Source organism: Glycine soja, chromosome 11 (assembly GCF_004193775.1).
Source record: "Glycine soja cultivar W05 chromosome 11, ASM419377v2, whole genome shotgun sequence".
Classification (NCBI taxonomy): Eukaryota; Viridiplantae; Streptophyta; class Magnoliopsida; order Fabales; family Fabaceae; genus Glycine; species Glycine soja.
Window position 1 is genome coordinate 33627007 of NC_041012.1, and position 23840 is coordinate 33650846.

The window sequence follows — 23840 nt, forward strand, 5'->3', positions numbered from 1 at the left end:
ACATCTGTATGGGTATCAAGTCTATAACTAATTAAATCAATGACTTATTGGTAGACTTATAAAAATATTTACATTAATATAAGTTGAAAATTAATTAAAATCCATTTATCTTCTCTTTTTTAACCATAAAAGGATTATAAAATAGTAAAAAATAAAATGCAGAAAACGTTTATATATGCTATTTTTTAGGAAATATAAGTCATGTTGATTAATAGCATAAAGCTATTTAATCTTCTATAGGCAGCACCTGTCAATTTGCCTTTTTTATCCTCAATTTCCTCCTTGTTTCCCGCTTATTCAAGCGCTCCATATTCTTAATTAATAAACAAAATTTAGGAATGCCAGTGTAATTTTCTCTTAAAAATAAGATTTTTACAAATAGTTATTCCTATCTTTAATAATGAACTGTACAAAAAAATTATTTTACATCATGTACTTAATTTAATCATCGAACAGTTACAACAGAATTGGACGTAGTAGCATATACTAGCATTAGTGGTAGAGGAACCAGTTGAAGCAAATATGATATATCCTCAAGGGGCCCTTAAATTTGACTTAAAAAAGATAGGCATGGAAGGTCTCATATGCTCAAGTAAGTCATTGCTACGGAGTTGGACTACTACTTCAGACATGACTGGCCGCATTGCAGACAATGGTGGAGTGCACAACAAAGAAATGCCTATCACATTCTTCATTTCTTCTGAATCATACTTATTAGGGTTTAAGCTTTGGTCCACTAACTCTAAGTGCTTGCCACTCTCATACAATGTCCATGCCTGTTGTAGTCAAAACCAAGGGTAATATAGTAAAATATTACAAGAAAACAAACAATCACTACTACAAAATTATCTTTCTATATCGGTTAAAAATGTCTTTCTATATCGGTTATCACCCGTCACTTAAATGCAATATTGACGAGGCATACCAATCAACAAGAGCAGTGAAAACCGAACACAAAAGTCTGCCATCATGACCACAATGTTGTTGCGAAGAGCTACAAATTTGCTCGTTTCAAGCTCCTGCATATTTTGAAACAGAATATATTTTGATTAGGAGAGGTGAGAAAAATATCACAGTCCAAGAGGTATAACATAAACAGTCAAAGCCAGAGGCCCAACCTCTATACAAACAGAGGAATATAATTCTTAGCTAGCTTCCCATCAGCAAGGTAAAGCTTGCCCATAGCTAGCTACCCTTGAATATAAAAAGAGGGAGCTTCCTGTTACAAAGAAGTTGAAGGGAGCTTCCTCTAGATAGCTTGGCTAATTGCTTAAGAAACTAAGATGATCATAGAACTAATATTTATTTATTAATTGATGTTGTATAAAGAGTGTCCAGTTTTGTTCATTGTGTGAGGCAGTAGAGTAAACAAGATAAATGCTTAAGCTTAAGATGGAATGAAATTCCCATGACCTGGCATAAGACAAAAAATAGAACTGAGTGGGAGACATTTACACATCTTAATTAACTAAGTTAATCCTTTTTAATCATTAGTATGAGACAATAGTCAATTGACATAAAATAAAATACCAAACATATAACAAAATTTACTTTTTTATAGTTCTAAAAATCACTATTTGACCCACCAACACAAATTACCAATATCCACCAACCACCATGTACGTCCAAAAAATATGAAGAAATTAATTATTCAATATTCATAATTTATAAATCACTATTTGCTTGCTCAAGAAAGTGTTCAAGTTGGGTTCCTTTGCAGTACGAGAGATAATGTATCTATCTATCTATTATCTCGCCAGGCCATCACAATGGCCCCTCCTGCTAATTTATAAATTTTTATAATTTGGAAAAAGAAATAACTCTTGACTATTTGGCTAATTGACTAATTATACATAGAAAATAATGTTAACATAATTAACTAAATAAAACAGGTGTCATAGTGATTTATTATTTTTTATATTAAAGGGTCATGGGTTCAACTCTTATTACCAAACAATCAACTAATAGAAAAAAATATTTATTATGAAAAAATATAAAGACTAAATATTTTGATTTAAAAATGGAAGACCAAAATCACAGGGATTTAAAATTAAAGGAGAAACAAAATTGCAAACTTAAATTATGAGCATTAATTAAATGATCAAAGATACAATTAATTTAAAAACTTTTTTATTTTTACTTAAATTAAAAAACTGATTTGGTTTACTATGAAAATTTATAAAAACATGCATTATAAATGTTCACCAACGAAGAGTATATTCATGAGATATGCATATAAATTAATAAAAAATATTTTCTATTGGTGAACCTAAACCTAGTTTAAACTTTAATTATTTTACCTTTAATTGACCCGGGAACATGAGAAAATTACTGATGGACATATTAACATTATATGAATTGTTGGATAGAATTATTTTAGTCTTCAATCCTTCACACTTGAAAGTAGCATTATATCTTAACTAATCTAACTCGAGTTCGGTACATTTATTTATATGGAAGAAAAGTTCTTCCAGTATCTATTTTTCACTTCAAAAAATTGAATTTATGATCTTAATTAATTGAGGAAAACCTTTTTTATAATTGAGGGAAACTATTTCTTACTACCTGAATCTATTGATATTGATTTATAGTGTTATTTCAAGCTGGAACGGATCCTCATTTAGTTGTTTCTACATTTTTTAAACTATTCTTATTATAATATATATGAATGATAATAAATTGCTCTAACTTATAGTGCAACAAAACAACAATCTATAATATGAATATTTTTGCAACAAGTTTATATATAAATATTATTCTCACATTTTAAATTTTTTTGGATCCACCACTTATTTGAAGAAAAGAAAAAAGTTGTAAATATATGGAATGTTTGCTCAAAGAGTAAAAATCATTGAAGACATGACTATTAGTTTAAAAAATTATAATCTCAGTCATTTTCTATTTTTTCTTCTTGGATGTTTCCCTCAAATAAATTGAATATGCATATACCTTAAGTACCCGGACAAGGTGCTTTACAAGCTCTGGACTATCATCATGATGGCACTACTAGAAAATAAGGTTTTTACATCGGTTATTTAAGGCTTTCAACATCGATTATTAACCGATGTTGAAAGTAATATCGTTAATATCGGTTTTCCAAAACCGATGTTAACTAATAAATACAACATCGATTATTTAAATAGCCAATATTATATGATAAGAATTTTGAAAACAAAAAGTTACAAATTTACATATTGACATCGGTTTTTTTAAAAAATTGATGTTAATTGACACTAATAACATCGGTTTTTTAAAAAAATCGATGTAAACTGGCATTAACAACATTGGTTTTTTAAATAATCGATGTTGATATGTAAATTTATAATGAGCATCTTCAGCTGCATTATATGTTTGTTGTTGTAAGTGTAACAACATAACAATTAAGTTATTACTTACAAAGATAGATAAATTTGTTACAATATAATGCATTCAATTTAAAGAGTCATCAAACTTGTAGCTAAGTCTTAACATTTAAAACTAAAGCATAAAAGAATATAAACTTGAAGGGCAATCAAAGATCTCATTATTCAAACCACTAGGGTCGGCCAAACAATGGGAGCTAAAGTAGTTTGCATGGAATCTTAAGTACAAGCCCCATTACCACCATTATACACCCCAAAAAAAATCTCATATGCATGCAGATAGTCAAATAAACTAGCATTCTATCCAACATGACAGTGAGCTTACAAACACATTCATAACAAAATTTTAGTGAACTTACAGTCTCTCTTTCACTTGTTCCTTCTGGTGGCATAATATCTTGTATCCATTCAACCTCTGCAACACGATACCTGCATAAAATATTTAAAGAATAAAGCCATATTTCCATGAAATAAAATTAAAGAAAAACCAAGTCTATTTTAATAGAATCCAGGTTAAAATAGAAAATTCTTAAGAGCCTCTAAAGTATCCTAGGACCACTAACACTAGCCCAACAGTGACAAAATAAAATTAGAAACAAACACCATTACAATTGACTCTTAGAGTGAACTTGTACAAGTTGTCAATTATCCACAATATTCTCAAGTCCTTCTGGCAAACACATATGATATAAATAAGAAATAGTTATAAGTTTCAAAAAATTGCTTTATGGATTTATCAAAATTGTCAGAAAATGATTGGGATAATATTTTTACCATGTGAGAACAGTGTAGACAATCAGTATCATAACAAAAATATTTTTACCTTCCTAAGCAAGTTTTTCAGTCAAATATTTGTTTCTTGTCTCTGTTTCAAATAAAAAAATCCTAGACCCTATAGTTTCTAGATTTGGAAAAGAAGCATATTAAAGATTGGGAGAATTTTTCTATATTTTGTGAATCTCCTGTCATACAGAGAATCACACCAAAGAAATGTTCTTAGAAAATAGAGAAAGAACAACTAAAAGAAATCCTGCCAACAAAGATGAAAGTTGAGAGAGAGAATTTTTTTTTTCAAATTTCATCTTCAATAATAAAGTATTATAACTAGAGCAGTGAAGTATATATAAGTACATAGATAAATCAATTAAATTTTCACCTCTATATAAAAACGACCATCTGGAAGTGGTTCACACCTACAACAAATAAATAAAATTATTTAAACCAAGTGACATACATGAGAAAGAATTTCAGACAGAGAAGGGGATATGTATATGAGATTTTTTATTTTCATGTGAAAAGATGTCGAGAGCACCTACTCTGTTATTTCCAATTCACAGGCAAACTCAGCTAAGGAACTTGTTGAATCAAGTATAGCCTACAAGATCAAAAGACAAGTCACATACACACACAATAACAGAAGAAAATGGTTGGTGCTATATAGAGAGAAAGGGGGAAAAAGGGATAAGTGAAGTAATCTACCATTCCCATCTGATGATTGCCTTCCATTATTCTTCTTACATGTTTTATTTAAATAAATAAATAAATTAGAGATATGATGACCTTCAGAGTTTCACACTATCTTATATTAGTAGTTTGGTACAATTTATAATTATGTTAATGGATTACTCCATTGCCATGGATTGAATTGCCAAATAAATTCTAGATTAGTGTCCACTGAAAGCTTCTGTACAAATTTGAAAATGATATCCATAGCTCACAGACAACATATAATGATTGTCTAAATGTACTGAAATAATGATTGCATCCTAATATTTAAATCTCCTAAACTATAGGATATCAACGATCTTAATTTAGTTAGTAATCAACACTTTATAAGTTATTATCTATTGTCTTGTTTTTGCATAACTCATATATATATATATATATATGTGTGTGTGTGTGTGTATGTATGTATATATGTATCACTAAATATATATTAAAAATATTAATCCTAAAATATGAATTAAAAATACAGTATATTCAACAAATTAATAAAGATAAGAAATCATTTTGCAACCACGTAAATGTTTTAAAAACTCAACAGCCAAAGCCTAAAAGTAAAAGTAAATGTAAAAATATGAAATCCCAAAAGTAAAAATATGAAAGGAATTGTTGGTACATACCTTGTGGTGGGACTTAAATGCTCTCCCGACAAGTTACATGCTTTAGTCAAAGTTGACCTTCAAGCCTGCATTTTCTTCATGTTGAAGCATGTGTTTCCCGTAACTATTTCTCTGTCGCCATATATCTATATGAGGGTTCTACATGGTAAAATATTGGGAAAACAAGTTGTTAATTTCTTGGCCCTGCCGTTCTTGTAATTGGCACATTCTAGGATCTTAACAAGCTCATCAAGGCACCATGTGCTACCACAAATAAAAAAGGACATCACCATAATAAGATAATAAAAATCATCAGAGCTTGCCCCATCCATATAAAGTATCATATTCAGCATTGCTTACCTCTTGGTATGGTTGTAGTTTCACCAAGTTTATTCCTCAATTGACTGTAATTCTCAATAAGAGCTGCCTTTTTACTAGTTACCTTGATTACAAATACAATAAAGGTTTACATTTCTATACAAATAATGACACATATATTTTTTCCCAAGGATTCAAGCAAAAGCTATACACATATATTTTTGCATCTTTGATGAGCATTGCTGAAAGAAAAAAACATTCTTCTTCATACTAGGCAACAATAACCCTAATCTAAACAACAAAGTTATTAAAAAAAATAGGAAACAAAAAAGCTTTACACTAAGGCATTTGGCATCTCAACACACACACACACACTGCATATGTATTTGGTAATCATAATATTATATCATTTAAAACTAAATCAAGCTGTTACAGATAAAAGAATGCAAATGTTTTAGCATAAATTGCATTTGAACAAATTAATAAATAGAGAAATTAAGTGTTTCATTAGATTTGTTTCATAATATAAAACTTCACAACCACTCCAATGAAAGTAATTTATCCAGCCAATGTTTCCTCAAAACCATGTCATGAATAAATAACATCCTCTTTACACGCAATACATTGTAACATTTAATCAAAAACCAAAACCAGTTTCCATGGCCATAAAGCATTCCACTGATTCCAGTACTGAGACAAGATTCATCTTGATTAGTGCTTATGCAATAATGGCCATCTAACATAACCTTTTGCAATATTCATCTTCAAAAGTATAAATGCAACTCTTCTATTGCATCACCCCTTGACAAACAAACTTTTAGAGAAAGAACCAAAGAAGGAGAAAACAAAAAAAAAGGATTTGCAATTCCCATCACTTAAAAGAGTAAATGACCAAAAAAGACAAAGTCATCACTTAAGAGAATGAAGCAATTCCCATAATACACTAAACAAAACAAAATCTATTTAGAAAACCCCTTAAGAGGATTTGCAGATTCAAAAAATGATAAAGATAAGCAATTACACGAAAAAAATAATATGTATTGTGAGATTACGTTGAAGGGTGAAAAGGAACATACCGGTGAAGCTGAGCTTTTGATTATGAAGTAAAGGAAACGAAACCCTAAACGCGAAGAGAAAGAAAAGAAAATTCAGAGAAAGAGAGAGATTAAAATAAACTTTTAAAATACAGTCTAGAAAGTAACTATATATTTATTTCTTTTAACGTATTACTATTCTACATTAAAATGGCTATTTTAGAGTACATATTTGTAAAATTATTTATATTAAATTTCAATGAAGTGAATTAAAATTTAGTTTTATTAAGTAAATCTAAAAAAATATATTTAACTGAGTATTAAAATAACTTTTGACAAAAATTTATCACTATTTAAATATATTTTTTTTCTTTGTTTCTTCTTTGCTAGATAATTTTTTATTAAATTTATTAACAAAAAATTCACATAATTAACAAATGAGGTTAAAAATAATAAAAATATTACAAATGTAATAAAAACAAATTACATGTGGATTATAATTAACTCTAAATTTTAAAACATAATTTTCGTGTCTCATGAAAATATTATAATTTTTGTTATGAAAAATTTGTTTAAAAATAATAAAAATATCATGTTTTTTTTATAAAATCCTAGAAAAATACGAGATAACTACAATTATTTAATTATTTAAATTGAACCACTCTAACATATATTTTTAATAAATCAAATTAATATATACAAATATTTTAATTTACTTTAAATTTAAAGATAATACGATAATATAAATATAGTAGGATTTCATAGAATTTTTAAACAATACTCTCCATTTACCTTTTTAAGAAGAAAAAAAACTATTTTTTTATTTTTATAATAATTAAATAAAATATATTAATAATAAATTTTAAATTTTTTTACGATATAATTTTTTTTACCAACATTCTATAAAAATTCTATAAAAGTTAAACTCTATAATTAAAAATAGTTTTTTTTTCAAATGAACTAATATCAAATAATTTATATAAATGTGTGTTATATTTAAATGATAATCATGTAATAATAAAATTAAAATTACATAATTTATTTTAAAAATTTAGTTTAATTTTTAAATGCTTACCTTTTGAATTTGTTATTGGTTATTAATTATTACATTTTTTTAATTAAAATATAATTAATAACTCAATATATGATTTTTTTAATATATAAATAATTAAAAAAAAGAGTTTATATTAACATCGGTTATTTGAAAACTAATGTCGTTAAGCACTTACAACATCAATTTTCAAATAACCGATGTTAAAACTGAATTTAGTGTGATTTTAACATCGGTTATTTGAAAACCAATGTTGTAAGTGCTAAACGACATTGATTTTCAAATCACCGATGATAAAACTGAATAGGGAATCAAACCAATAGGGAAACCTATAATCATCATTCCATCCTCCAAATCAAGCCAGACAAATAGCTTCCCAAGTAAACTCCAAATTGAGGTTCAAATATATAAAACTTAAACAATTTTACAAATATCAGACTCAAAATTTCTTAAATAATGAGCTTATTAGACTTTCTACTATAGTACTATACCAATCTTTATTCTATAAAAGGCCTAGCCATCATTGATGTGTCATTATTTTCTCCTATTTCTTAACCCTTTTTGTCACCATTTTAATTACTGATTAGCCTTAATTGTCAAATTAATTGTGCAGTTTTATCATTTGGGCCTATTTGACTAATTTTGTGTTTTTAATTTAATTTCAGGAGAATTATAAGCAATTGGACTTGAATCCAAAATTGAGCTTGAACTTGAAGAGAGTAGACAATTTTATTTTATCAAATGTTTATCTTATCCAAATTTTATTTCATCTAGATTTTATTTTATCCAGATTTTATTTCATCCAATCTTATCTTATCTTGTCCAGATTTTATTTTATTTCGTTTATGGGCTTGGACTTAAAATAGATTTGTAAACTTTGGGGCTGAGGACCTATATAACAACACCAAAGTTTTAGTTTTGGGAGTTTTGGAGAGGAGAATAATTTTAGAGTTTTGCAATTCCAGTTTTTACTATTCATGTACATTGTTTACGTAGCAATAAAATTCGTTTTCTGCAATTTCATTTTCTGCTTCAATCTGCGATTTCATTTTCTTGCTTCCAATTGCAATTTTGTTTTCTGCTGATTAATGGAAGGCTAAGTCTCCAACGTTGTTTTCTCTTGAGGATCAAGCACAACTCTCTTTGAGGTTTTGTTATTACTATTGAATTCTAATCAGTTTTTCCTCTTCACCAATTGCTCTGTAATTGTTGCTATTAATCCATGCATGCTTAGTGCTTGATTAATTGTCTCTGTGCTTAATTTACATTCATGCTTAATGATCAGTTTCGTTCATGATTAATTGGTGTATGTATTGCTTAATCACATAATGACAGCCTTATGTTAATTTTCACTTAGTAATTTAATGTAGGGTTGGATTAAGTGGTTGAACTGATTAGGAATAAATCCTCGTAACCTAGGATAAGAGACTTGCTTGTGAATCAAGAGAGAACAACATGTTTTAATTCTGTTATTTCTTTAATTCGAATTTGCTTGCGGTTTAATTTACAAAATACATGAAAATACAAAAAAAGTCCCTACTACAAAGACTACTCAAAATGCCTCGAAATACAAGGCTAAAACCCTATACTATTAGAATGGCCAAAATACAAGGCCTAAACGAAGGAAAAAACCTATTCTAATATTTATAAAGATAAGCAGACTCATACTTAGCCCATGGTCTCAAAATCTACCCTAAGGCTCATGAGAACCCTAGGGCCTTCCCTTGGATCTCTGGCCCAATCTACTTGAAGTCTTCTATCCAATGCCCTTGCGGGGTAGGATTGCATCATTCCCTCCACCTTGGAAAGGATTTGACCTCAAATCCCGAGGTTCTTCATACTTTGGGCTCCTTGCCTCAACACCTGTAAAAAGAACAAAAACATATGTATTAGTGGTGTTTGGTATGTTGAAGTAAGGTAAGGTCTGAAAACCCATTTCCTGGGCATCTTCCCATGAAGGAACATGGTTTCTCACCAACTCAATGAGTGGTGCTACAAGTATAGAAAAATATGGGACAAACCTTTTGTAAAAGTTTGTTAAGTCATGGAAGCCCCAAATTTTTCTTATACTTGGTGGAGTGGGCCACTCAAGAATGACCTTTATTCTCTTTGGGTTCATGGGAACCCCTTGATCACTATTTGAAAAATTAAGAAAAGTAACGCAATAAAATATACCTTTTTCTATATTTTCATATTGATTATTCCTACCAAAAAGTATGACAAACCAAAGGTGTCCCATATGAGTACCTAAGTTTGTATTGAAACTAAAAATAAGAACAAACCTACCTAATGGGTCCCAATGTACACACACCATGAAGATGTTAGGTGCACGAGTGATTTTACAAAAGAGGTTTGCACCACTCAAAACATTCATCATACTACCTATTTTAGGGACTTGGTGCCTAATAATACCTATTTTGGGCACCAACAAAGCACAAGGATTTAAGCTCTTGCGAACCAAACCCTCATCCAACAACTTCTTTACTTGAGGAATAAACTCAAGCCCAAGAGGTGTGGCAATGCTAGCAAGTGTCTTTTTACAAAAGAGAAAATGTGGAGGTTGTCTAAGAGGGAAAGTTTCTTTAATGCTTGTCTTTATTGTAAAATGAGTTTTCTTCTTAGCTAACCTCTTGGAGGAGACACTTACCTCCTTACACTTCTCTTTAACCACTAATGGTTGTCCATCTTCTTGGGGGTAGATTTCTTCACTAGAGTCTTCCCCTTTTGCTTCTTCACTTTCACTAGAGGAAGGTGAAGTAGTAGCCTCATCTTGGCTACTATAAATGTCTTGGCCCCTCATAATCATGGTTTTTGTGGTAGGGCATTGGGAAGTAATGTGTCCTCTTCCAAGACATTTAAAGCATTTTATAGAGCTAGATTTCTCTTGCATACTAGCCTTAGGGGCTTGCTTTTCTATTGCCTTCCCCTTATCATCTTTGGGCTTAGAAGGTGTCACCCCTAAGATGCCTTGACCTTGGTCTTTCTTTGGATAAGAGTAAGAGCCATAAGATTTTGAAGTAGACTTCTTTTTAAGTTGTTGCTCTACCCTTATTTCCCAATCTAAGTTAGCCTCTACATTGTCCTTCCCATGGAAGTATGAGAGGTTAATGTTAGCCTCTTGAGGCTTTCTTTCCTTTTCTCTTCTATGGGAGTGAGGTCTAAGATGTGACCTATGCCTTCCTTCGTAATAGTCACGAAGTTCTTCACTTAGGCTCTTGCAAGAGTTATGACTACTATAGGAGGCATGTTTTTCTCTTTTCATTTCTTTCATTATTTTTATTCTTTCTTCCTCTCTTATTTTCTTTCTTTCATCTTGACTTATTTCTTCCACTCTTTTTTTTCCTTTTTCTTTTCTCTCTTGTTTTTCTTTCCATAACTTGAGGGAACTCAACTCATCTAAGATTCTAGATAAATGGTCTTTATGACTAGTACCCTCGCCATTAACACTAGATGAATGATGACTCATGTTTGTTCCTAAGTTGTGGTTCTTTCTTGTTGGAGGTTTGAAAACAAAAGGTAAAAGAAACTATGGTTGAAACTAGCCAAAATAAGCACTAAAAGAGGTGTGAAAGATAAGGTAAAAAACTAATTGGTAAAAGGAAAGCTATCTAGGCGGTTTGACAATAGAAGGTAAAGGAAATAAGCTATGAAAGTAAGCAAAAAATGTAAACTAGGCGAATCCTAAGAGTGTTTGGATGACCACATTCAAGGTTCCCAACAAAACACTCACTATCCTAAGGAAAAATTGCCTAAAATTATTACACACAAATGGAAGTTTGGTAACCTATTGGAGGTTCCTAACACACTTCCAATGAAAGGCCTTTTTGTTACAAAACTTGAAAGCAATGAAGGTAAGTAAATTGCAAATTGCAAAATTACAAAACGGTCCTCAATTTTGGTGGTTGTTCTCTCTTTGGTGATTCACTCAATTTGGAGTGCTTCTTAGTCCAATAGCTCTTAAGATGGTTGGCCCCTTTCTTCTTGACTCAAATTCTTCAAGGGATGGCACCACTCCTCCTTAAAATTCCCTATAAGGCAACCCACAAACAAGGAATCAAAGAGACAAGCAATAACCGAAGACCAAAAAAAATGAAATGAAAGCTAAACCAATGGAGTTTTAACAAGACAATTTTTCAAGGATTACTCAACAATTAAAGCAATGAAAAGGACATAGAAGCAAGCTAGGACTCAAAGAGAAACTTAGAATGGCTCGAGAGTAGAGTAAAAATAAACTAAAAAAAAAGACTCAACAAACCTCTAGCTTTGGCACTTGTCTTCACACTAATTTTCAATTGAAATTTCCAATTATAGAATAAATTTTGAGCCAAAACAACAAGCACACTTCCCTTTCACCTTTTTTTTTTGGTTACTGATTTTCCTGCCAATTTGTGTGATTTTTCGTATTTTTCCCTTTTATCCAAATCACTTGTTTCTTTTTTTCTAAATTTTTTCCAGATGTCTAGAAAATTCAGTAAAAATATCAGCTCAAAATTCGAACTAACCAAATCTCAGTAATTTTTACAAGTTTGTATGTCTAAGCTGCCAGCACCAGAGATTAGTTTTTTTTAGCATGCTATATAGATTGCCTTGGGCTTACTTTCAACCTTCCTATTTATGTTGAACTCACTAGGATTGTTTAACACAGTTTTAGGAGTTCAATATTCACTTAGGATCAACATTTCAGCCAGCTATCCAATCACCAAAACTCAAATTCACAATAGACACAATCATAAGGAAACCTAAAAGTTCAAGAAAAGGTTCACAATCAAAGACTCTCTAAGAATTTTGCATGAACATGTTAAGGACTAATTAACATGAAAGATTTGACTCAAATCAAATAATAGGCTAAAAGAATTTCATACACTCATGAACAAATGAGTTAGACAAAGAAACAAGAAATAAAATTCAACACAACATAAGAAATCTTATGTGACAAGTTTCATGACTAGACATGACTTCTATGACAAAACTACAATAGGTGAACAAGTCACTCTAGATTTTTGAGTTTTTCTTCTACTTTAATATTTTTGCAAGAATTTTATGGTTTAGGTTTCAGCCACAAAAAATAACAAGACAAAACTCAAAGGAACCTAAACTCAACACAATTCATGGTTCAAGAACAAGAACAAGAAATTTGAACCATAGAAAATAAAATCTAGCCTCTATAGCAAGTTTAATCGGTGGAAACTCTAAAGAATCATGTTAACAACATTTAGCACAAGACATGTGAGGAGATACATGGAGAAAAATGAAGAAACAACAATGGAAGAGAAGGTAAAGCAAAACATTAATGGAGGTTTAAGGAGCACCTACTTGAAGCTCTTATGCTCTGATTACCACTTGATGGAAGCTTGCTTGTGGGGCTTCTATGGAGGATGGATCTTTGAGCTTCAATGAGGTCCTTCAATGGTGATTTTACACCATGGAGATGCAGCGGAAGGCAAAGGAGAAGAGGAGAGGGGAGGCACCATCCACTAGGGAATAAGCCAAGGAAGAAGGAGCTTCACCACCAAGAATTGCCTTGGATAAGAAGCTTGAAGAGGATGCTTTAATGGAGGAAAAGAAAGAGAGAAGGGGGGAGCACGAAATTGAAGGAATAAAAGAGGGAGAGAAGTGGAACTTTGAAGTGTATCTCATAAGACTTTCATTCATCAAAGTTACAACAAGTGTTACACATGCTTCTATTTATAGACTAGGTAGCTTCCTTGAGAAGCTTTCTTAAGAAAACTTCCTTGAGAAGCTTCTTTGAGAAAACTTCCTTGAGAAGCTAGAGCTTAGCTACACACACCCCTCTAATAACTATGCTCACCTCCTTGAGAAGCTTCCTTGAAAAGATTCCTAAAGAAGCTAGAGCTTAGCTACACACACCTCTCTAATATCTAAGCTTACCTCCTTGAGATGAGAAGCTAGAACTTAGCTACACGCCCCCTATAATAGCTAAGCTCACCCCATGACAAAATACATGAAAATACAAAAAAAGTCCCTACTACAAAGACTACTCAAAATGCCTCGAAATACAAGGCTAAAACCCTATACTACTAGAATGGCCAAAATACAAGGCCTAAACGAAGGAAAAAACCTATTCTAATAATTACAAAGATAAGCGGGCTCATACTTAGCCCATGGGCTCAAAATCTACCTTAAGGCTCATGAGAACCCTAGGGCCTTCCCTTGGATCTCTGGCCCAATCTACTTGGAGTCTTCTATCCAATGCCCTTGCGGGGTAGGATTGCATCAAATTTCCAGTGATCATCTCTGCTTCCCTTGATGTTGAGCAAGAGGAGAAGTTGTTGCCGGTGCTCAAGAAGCACAAGAAGGCCATTGGATGGACTTTAGCAGACATTCCTGGTATTAGCCCATCTACCTGCATGCATAGGATACTTTTAGAGGATGCAGCTAAGCCAGTGAGGTAGCCACAGCGACGACTCAACCCCGTCATTCTAGATGTGGTGAAAAAGGAAGTGACCAAGCTCTTACAAGCTTGAATCATCTACCCCATTTCTGACAGCCAATGGGTGAGTCCAGTTTAAGTGGTTCCTAAGAAGACATGCCTCACAGTGATTAAGAATGAGAAGAATGAGCTTATCCCCACAAGAGTGCAGAACAGCTGGCGAGTCTGCATTGGTTATAGGAGGCTGAACCAGGTGACCAGAAAATATCATTTTCCCCTGCCATTCATTGATCAAATGCTTGAGCGCTTGGCAAGTAAGTCTCATTACTATTTTCTTGATGGTTTTTCTGGTTATTTACAAATTCATATTGCTCCTGAGGATCAAGAAAAGACCATATTCACCTGTTCCTTTAGCACTTTTTCCTATAAGAGGATGCCCTTTGGCCTATGCAACGCCCCTGATACCTTCTAGTGATGTATGCTTAGCATTTTCAGTGATTTTTTAGAGAGTTGCATATAGGTGTTTATGGATGATTTTACTATTTATGGATCCTCTTTTGATGCATGTTTGGATAGTCTGGATAAAGTTCTTAATAGATGCATTGAAACTAACCTTGTGCTGAATTTTGAAAAATGTCACTTCATGGTAGAACAAGGTATAGTTTTAGGGCATATAATTTCCAGCAGGGGCATAGAGGTAGACCCTACAAAAATAGATGTTATTTCACAATTGCCTTACCCCTCTTGTGTGCGAGAGGTTCGTTCTTTTCTTGGTCATGCAGGATTTTATAGGTGCTTTATCAAGGATTTTAGCAAAGTGGCTTTTCCACTATCCAATTTGCTGCAAAAAGAGGTGGAGTTTGATTTTGCTGACCGGTGCAAAGAGGCTTTTGATTGCCTCAAGCGTGCGGTGACTACCACCCCTATCATTCAGGCACCTAATTGGACAACCCCATTTGAGCTAATGTGCGATGCATCCAATTACGCATTGGGGGTTGTCCTTGCTCAAAAGATTGACAAGCTACCTCAGGTGATCTACTATGCTTCCAGATCTTTGGATGCTGCCCAAGCAAATTACACTACCACAGAGAAAGAGCTATTAGTGATAGTTTTTGCTCTTGAGAAATTTTGTTCATATTTACTTGGTACTCGTGTTATTGTTTATACTGACCATGCAGCTCTGAAGTACCTGTTGAAGAAGGCTGAATCAAAGCCTAGATTGATCAAGTGGATGCTTTGGCTCTAAGAGTTTGATTTGGAGATCCGTGATTGGAGCGGTGTGCAGAACCTAGTGGCTGACCACCTGAGTAGGATTGAGCGTGCGTCTGAGGACTCACCCATTCGAGATAATTTTCCATATTACCATTTGTACATTCTGTATAGTATTTCTGATTCCTTCCCCACTCCTTGGTTTGGTAATATTGTGAATTATTTGGTTGCTTCTATTTTTCCTCCCTTAGCGTCTAGAGCTCAAAATGATAAAATTAAGAGCGATGCTAAGCATTATATTTGAGATGACCCCTATTTGTGGAAGTTGTGCAGTGACCAGGTTATTAGGAGATGCATTCCAGACCATGAGATTGACTCAGTCCTGCAATTCTGTCATTCTTCTGCACCAGGTGGCCATCTTGGCATAAAGAGGACAGCTCGCAAGGTGCTTGACTGCGGTTTCTATTGGCCCACCATCTTCAAGGATGCATGGAGAATCTGTAGCACTTGTGAGCCTTGTCAGAGAGCAGGCGGCTCACTTTCATGGAGACAGCAAATGCCTCAACAACCCATGTTATTCTGTGAGGTGTTTGATGTTTGGGGTATAGATTTTATGGGGCCTTTCCTTGTCTCTCTTGTTTTTGTTTATATTCTCCTTGCTGTTGATTATGTTTCAAAATGGGTGGAAGCCAAACCCAACAGAACTAACGATGCTAAGGTTGTTGTGGATTTTGTTAGATCTAATATGTTTTACAGGTTTGGAGTCCCTAGAGCCATCATTAGTGATCAAGGCACCCATTTTTGTAATAGATCCATGTATGCCTTGCTCAAAAAGTATGGGGTCGTGCACAAAATTTCCACACCTTACCACCCCCAAACTAATGGGGAGGCTGAGATTTCAGACAAGGAAATAAAAAGGATCTTGGAGAAGATTGTGCATCCAAACAAAAAGGATTGGAGCACCAGGCTGGATGATCCTCTTTGGGCGCATAGGACTGCCTACAAAGCACCCATAGGAATGTCTCCTTATCGGGTTGTCTTTGGCAAGGCATGTCATCTTCCTGTAGAGATAGAGCACAAAGCCTACTGGGCTGTAAAGACCTGCAACTTCTCTATTGATCAGGCCGGAGAGGAAAGGAAGTTGCAACTAAGTGAGCTAGATGAGATCCGTTTAGAAGCCTATGAGAATTCCAAATTCTACAAAGAGAAGACCAAGAAGTTCTATGACAGCTTGATAGCTAAGAAGGACTTCGTGGTTGGACAGAAAGTTCTATTGTATAACTCTAGGCTCGAACTCATGATTGGTAAGTTGAGGTCAAAGTGGATTGGTCCTTTTGTGGTAACTAATGTTTTTCCTAATGGTACAGTTGAGATCAAAAGTGAATCCACAGATAAGAGCTTCAAGGTTAATGGACACCGGCTGAAACCATTCCTCACAAATCCCTCCTTAGTGGATGTAGTGGTGGAGGAGATCTCCTTACCTCACCTTACTTCTCTTCCGTCATGACTTAGGAAGTTTTCATTTTCTATCTCTTTCTTTACTTTTATTGCACTTGTCCAAATTTATTGATTGTTTTGATTGCTCTTGATCTTATGATTTTGCTACATTGAGGACAATGTGTTGTTTAAGTGTGGGGGGGGGGGGGAGATTGTTCTTTATTTGGGGTTTTCTAGTTTAATTTCATTAGGTTTTCTAGGTTAATTTTGTTATTTTGGTTTTATGTTTTGTGTACAACATTACAGGTTTCTCTTTGAATTTTGGGTTATGTACAGGTAATGGGTAATTGTTTTTGAAATAGGAGTTTCTTGGCATTTTGTGAATTGAAATCCTTGTTTTTCTCTACATGTCAAGTTAGTTTTGAAAGTTCGAATTGAAAGTGATAGATTTACCCTTGGTGAGAATTTGAGCCATCATCTATTTTATTCGGTGTGTTTTGCCCCATTGATTGCTTGCACAATAGCCTTGGCTTGACTCTTGTTGATACTTCTTGCTTCACATGCATGTTGGGAGATGATTTAGGCATTTTGTTCTTATAAGCCTCTAGCCAAATGAGCCTACCTTGAATTAATTCCTTTGATAGCCCCTTTGAGCCTATGTTCCCCTTTCTTTGTTTTGAAGCTCATTACAAGCCTTAAGTGAAAAACTATGATCTCACCCTACCCTTAAGGAATTTTGGAGCTTTGGAATTGTTTTGGGAATAAGTGTGGGGGGGGGGGGGGGGGGGTATGTTTCATTGGATGATATGTTTTTGTTGGCCATGCTTGATGATGTATTTTGGCCATGCTTGATGTATATACATATATTGCCTAATTGTTGCTTTATTTTTCAAATGCTTTCAAATGCTACTGTTCACGTTAAAAAAAACAGCAAAAAAAACCAAAAAAGAAAAAGAAAATAAAAAAAATAAAAAAAACGAAAAAAGAAAAAGAAAGAAAAAGAATGATGTTGAATAAATGAGGTCTTGGTTTGAAGACTTGGATTGGTTTGAGGACTTGGTTGATTTTGTTTTGGGTTTACTTTTTAAGCTTAATTTTTAATTTTGGGTTTTGGGATTTACTACTTTTTCTTAGTTCCCACTTATTCCCCATTGCTTCTCTATTCCCTTGGGTTTTAGCTACTTATCCAATACTTTCCTCTACCTTGTCCTTGGCCCCATTACAACCTTAAAAGACCTTTTGATCCTCATGTGTATATGTTTGTGGTGTGGTTGTCAATTTTAGAGTCTTGCCAAGTCTATGTGGTGTTTGTTTTCATGGGTGCTCTGAGAGTAAAAAGTAGTCTAGACACTTGAGAGATAGAGTGCATATCTTATGAGGCTTTATTACTTTTCATTCTTGAGCTGATTGACTATCTTGCCATGTTTGAGATGCTTGGATGATTTTCATGACTGTCTTGATTCTTTAACTCTCTATGTGTTGGATGTTACCCATTCCTTTCATTCCTTGAGATTCATTGAGAAATATGTAATTGTTTTTTGTGTTTGTTTGTTTCTCTTTAATGTCTCTGGATTTGTTCCTTGCTTTGCTTTTTGATTTTGCCTAGGAGTGCAAAAGGCTAAGTGTGGGGGGATTTGATGTGTCATTATTTTCTCCTATTTCTTAACCCTTTTTGTCACCATTTTAATTACTGATTAGCCTTAATTGTCAAATTAATTATGCAGTTTTATCATTTGGGCCTATTTGACTAATTTTGTGTTTTTAATTTAATTTCAGGAGAATTATAAGCAATTGGACTTGAATCCAAAATTGAGCTTGAACTTGAAGAGAGTAGACAATTTTATTTTATCAAATCTTATCTTATCCAAATTTTATTTCATCTAGATTTTATTTTATCCTGATTTTATTTCATCCAATCTTATCTTATCTTGTCCATATTTTATTTTATTTTGTTTATGGGCTTGGACTTAAAATAGCTTTGTAAGCTTTGGGGCTGAGGACCTATATAACAGCACCAAGGTTTTAGTTTTGGGAGTTTTGGAGAGGAGAATAATTTTAGACTTTTGCAATTCCAGTTTTTACTATTCATGCACACTGTTCACGTAACAATAAAATTCGTTTTCTGCAATTTCGTTTTCTGCTTCCAATTGCAATTTCGTTTTCTGCTGATTAATGGAAGGCTAAGTCTCCAGCGTTGTTTTCTCTTGAGGATCAAGCACAACTCTCTTTGAGGTTTTGTTATTACTATTGAATTCTAATCAGTTTTTCCACTTCACCAATTGCTCTGTAATTGTTGCTATTAATCCATGCATGCTTAGTGCTTGATTAATTGTATCTGTGCTTAATTTACGTTCATGCTTAATGATCAGTTTCGTTCATGATTAATTGGTGTATGTTTTGCTTAATCACATAATGACAGCCTTATGTTAATTTTCGCTTAGTAATTTAATTTAGGGTTGGATTAAGTGGTTGAACTGATTAGGAATAAATCCTCGTAACCTAGGATAAGAGACTTGCTTGTGAATCAAAGGGGAATAACATGTTTTAATTATGTTATTTCTTTAATTCGAATTTGCTTGCGGTTTAATTTACAAAACAAACAACCCCCCCCCAAATTCGTTATTGTTTTATTACTATCTGTTATGAACGTTTGGTTGACCATTGCTCGTTGGGAGACGACCTAGGATCACTTCCTAGATACTGCATTTTTAATGTTTATTTGATTCGGGTACGACCTCGATCAATCATCATCATCTAGATATAAACCATGAATACAAAAGTCATACCTCTTGATGACAACATCAACAATAACCTAAATGGGGTTGTGGTCAGTCAACAAATGAATAATCTCCATAGCATGCTTCATGATCCTAATAGCCATGAGTTTCTTGCCATTGTTTCTACCGTGCATCATGAGAGAGTTCGTGAGACTCTCAACAATGGGGCACCGCACCTTGCTGAACTGCTTCACCAAGTACTTTTCGGTGGTGTGAGGAACATATGTGGCGTGCTTGGATGCCGCAACTTCAACGTAATCAGCCAGTGAAATGTCAGTAACCTGATAACACAAGCAAAAAAAAATCAACAATAATTTCGCATTTCACATAAGAACACAGAGAAAAACATCAAAACAAAATACATATCACATCTTTTTTTAGGATATAATTTGCTAAGTAGCTAAACCCTAGAAACATGGAAATTGGTACCTCAATATCCTCAAAGCTTCAGTGGTTAAAGAGCTTGACATTGATCTGGGTGGGATCTGGAACAACCACAACTTCGTCGGCCATAGCTTCAAGAACAATTGAACAAATACAATTACAGAAAGCGAGAATAAAAAAAAAGAGGAACGGAATGGAATAAATGCAGAGCAAAGTAGAGTGTTGAAACCCTTCAATGATTAAGAGAGATATCTAACGAATGGTGGAGCGGAAGAAAGAATAAGACTTTCAATGAAAAGATTGAAATGGTCGTGACGGTACCTGAAATTAGTAGAGAGGAAGACGAGGTTAGGGTAGCCGCTGCTTACGTTTCTGTCTCGCAAACAAGAACCACAACTTAAAACCCTAGCGACGGGCCACGAAGAGGATTGCGAAGAACTGATGAGAGGAGAGAGAGAGAAAGAGAAAAGAAAATTGTGTTAGTAGATTTTAATTAGGGTGAATGAATTGCTAGAAAGAGAGAGTAAAAGAGATGCATGCCTCTTAGGTTTCTGTGCCCTTCAACGACGATTTTAAATAACCAATGTAGACAGTCTAATTTTAAAGACGGTCTCTTAAAAACCGATGTAAAACACTTCCCATTATTTACGAAAATGCCACCACAATTTATTTTACATCGTTTTCTCTTAAACCGACGTAGATATAACACATAAAAGGAGCTTTTTCTAGTAGTGAATATTTGGTACATGTATATAGGAAGTTCCTTACTTGTCGAAGAAAGTAATTATGCTCACCATCATCATCAATAACATTCACATCAGTACTCTTTCGACCGCTTATGATTTCAAGAACTACAATTCCATAGCTGTATGTATCAGCCTTTTTTTATAATTGACCATGGAGTGCATACTCGGGTGCTGTGTATCCCCTTACAAATGCATAAGATTTATGAGACTACTCTGCATGTGGATGGCAATATATTTGACTCTTTAAAATTTTCAAGTTGAGTGATTGGTATTATATTTTGACTTACAATGTCCCACCAAATCTTGAGCTAAGATGAGATTAGTCCCCTAGAAGCAGCTTCGCCAATCCCAAATCAGCAATTTTAGGCTGAAGTTCTTCATCCAAGAGAATATTTCCACTCTTGTTAGTTGTTATCTCTATGTCTGAAAGAAACATGAAATTTCTCGTGTAGATAGGCCAATCCCCATGTTGTACCCAAACTTATATCATATTGTTGTCTCCAGTTGAGTGAACCTTTTCTTTTACCTATTTCCCATGTTTATATGTTCAAAACTTTAGAGGTGATAAAAGAGCTAAAGAAAGGAAAACTCACAAAATGCTTCCATTGGAAATTAACAAGTTAGTTACCAAATAAGAATTTCTCAAGGCTGTTATTTGCCATGTATTCATAAACAAGAATTCTGTCTTGGCCTTTACTACAACAACCAAGAAGTGTTACTTCACTCTCAAATACGTCATTGATCTTGCTGGATTTTCCCGAAAGTAACTTTTTTACTACAACAACTTTCCCGCTTTTCATTTTGCTCTATTCAATAGCACCATAATTAAAAATTCTGCTTGAAACTTATTTATCTCAATCACTAGATGTGTATCTTATAATAATATTGCCTTCTTAGCTTATGGAGAAATCTTGTTGACAACTTTATATTAAAAACAATACACTTAGACTCATGATTAAAATGTGAGATGGAACAACTCAAGTTTACTTCGTATACAGTGCCAAAGCCTCCTTCTCCTAGCTTATTTTTCTCACTAAAATTTTTTGTTGCAGCTTTCAAGTCACTATACTTGTAGTGGGTTGCAATTTTCAACTCAGGTTCTCCCAATGTGTAAGCTGCTAAGTAAACTTTACAAACTAGATTTTCCAATCAGCGCTTTTATCAGAATGGTAGAGATTACACCATTGGTCTATTGGAAATGTGAAAGGATTGTGGAAACAATTATCACTAATCAAACTGTAATAAAAATAGGGAGAGAATTTTTAGATCTAAGGCTTTGATTTGAACTCATAAAATAAAAGAATATAATAAAATAAATGATTTATATAATTATACTAATTAAAAAGTATCATAGAAATTAAAAAATGTCATACCATATTACATACAAGTTACAATGTCTAGAACAACTCACAAATAAGATACTAAAATGGAGTATGATGAAAAGGTCAATTTAAAAGAAAATAACAAATTACCTTAGAAGCTTGCTGAAATAGAAAATTGGTTTGTTCCATACCACTTATCTGAAACAAGCAATGACTTTAAAGTTCAGCACACTAGTGAACAATCTACATTTGTACTAAAACTACTAAAGATATTATCTTGTTCTTTCCAAGGAAGAAAATAATCTCACCGAGTTACTATCAGTGAATATTATGGCACCAGATTTAGTCCTTCCAAACTCAATCATACATGCAAAGTTGTTGAAATAACAAAGATGTTTGGCCTTAGGAAGGCGATCGAAGGATCTGCCAGATTCCAACAGTTGTTTTGGATGTAGGCCAAGTTGATCACGGGGCACATAAACTCAAAGGTCAGGGTGTCTGAAGGGACCCCCTGTGTGTCGCAAGGAGCCATGATCATGGCAGGAAAGCCAAGTCGAGATGTACTAGATTGGACGATCTAGGTAATATGGGAAGAAATGAGGCTGCCCAGATCCATGTCCATTTATATCACCAACCCATAAATGAGTCGATCATGCTTGATGTTGACATTGGAAGTGTGAGAGGTAGGAGCAAGGTTGAAGTAGCAAAGGAGGCTCCAAGTCTGGGCGAGGGTGGTGAGGTCTTTTCGCAAAATCTTCCACGGAGCCCCGTCGATGTTTGGAGTGAACTGCCTGCCCAGTATACATAGCTTGGCCGCGATGGCCTGGTGGTCGGGGTAGGTGTGGAGGTACTAGGAGGAGGCATGGTATTCCCCCCCCCCTCTGAAATGATGACGGGGTCTCCAGGAAGTCATTCAACGTCTGAGCTTCGAATCTGATGAGTTGCCCTCGAACCCTGCATTGCTTTGGCACACCATTTTATGGATCATAAATATTGGAGTAGAATTCCTTCACTAAAGTGATGTCTATCTACTTGTTTGGTAGGCAGGTGAGGCTTATGTGTCATTGCCTCTGTTGAAGTTCCCTATAGAATTCATTATACATCATGGAGGCGAGCTCCATGTTCCTCTCCAGAAGAATGTTTCGGAGGTGAAAGTTGTCCTGGTAGCAGAGCCAAGCTGCCTCAAAAACAAAGTGAGAGGAGTCCCAAGTGGGCTCCTCTATTTGAGGTTAATTGGGGGATGCTCTATGCTTCGTTGAGGCCATCTACAAAAGAATATAAAACAGTACTAACATTAGTAAAACTAATTAAAGCCATTAAAGAAAGCAAAAGAAAATTAGATTATGGATTGGGTGCTAAGCCGCTGTAAGGCGCTTAGTGCCAATGCAATAGGTGTGGGGCCTTAGCACGAGGTTGCACACTAAGCCTGTGTACAAATACCTCAAAGGGCACTAGGCTTAACATGAGATTGCGTGCTAAGCCCATACATAAAAGACAGACAGACTCTAGGGTTTAGCGCGAGGCTGCACGCTGAGCCAATGCATGAAAACGAAAAGACTTAGGTAAGACGCAATGAAACTATGGCTTAGGGCGAGACTGCGCGCTAAGCCCATTCATGAATACTCAACGGAAACCCAGAAAATCAAGAACATATGCATGAAACTTATGAATTCACTAAGCATGCACTGCCAGCTTAGCGAATGCATC

At 34.0% G+C, this 23840-nt stretch overlaps 2 pseudogenes; both read right to left on the minus strand.

Annotated features, from left to right (window-relative positions):
- Positions 1-899: 899 nt before the first annotated feature.
- Positions 900-20485, minus strand: LOC114373222 (annotated as a pseudogene).
- Positions 20430-22997, minus strand: LOC114373223 (annotated as a pseudogene).
- Between the last annotated feature and the right edge of the window lie 843 nt (positions 22998-23840).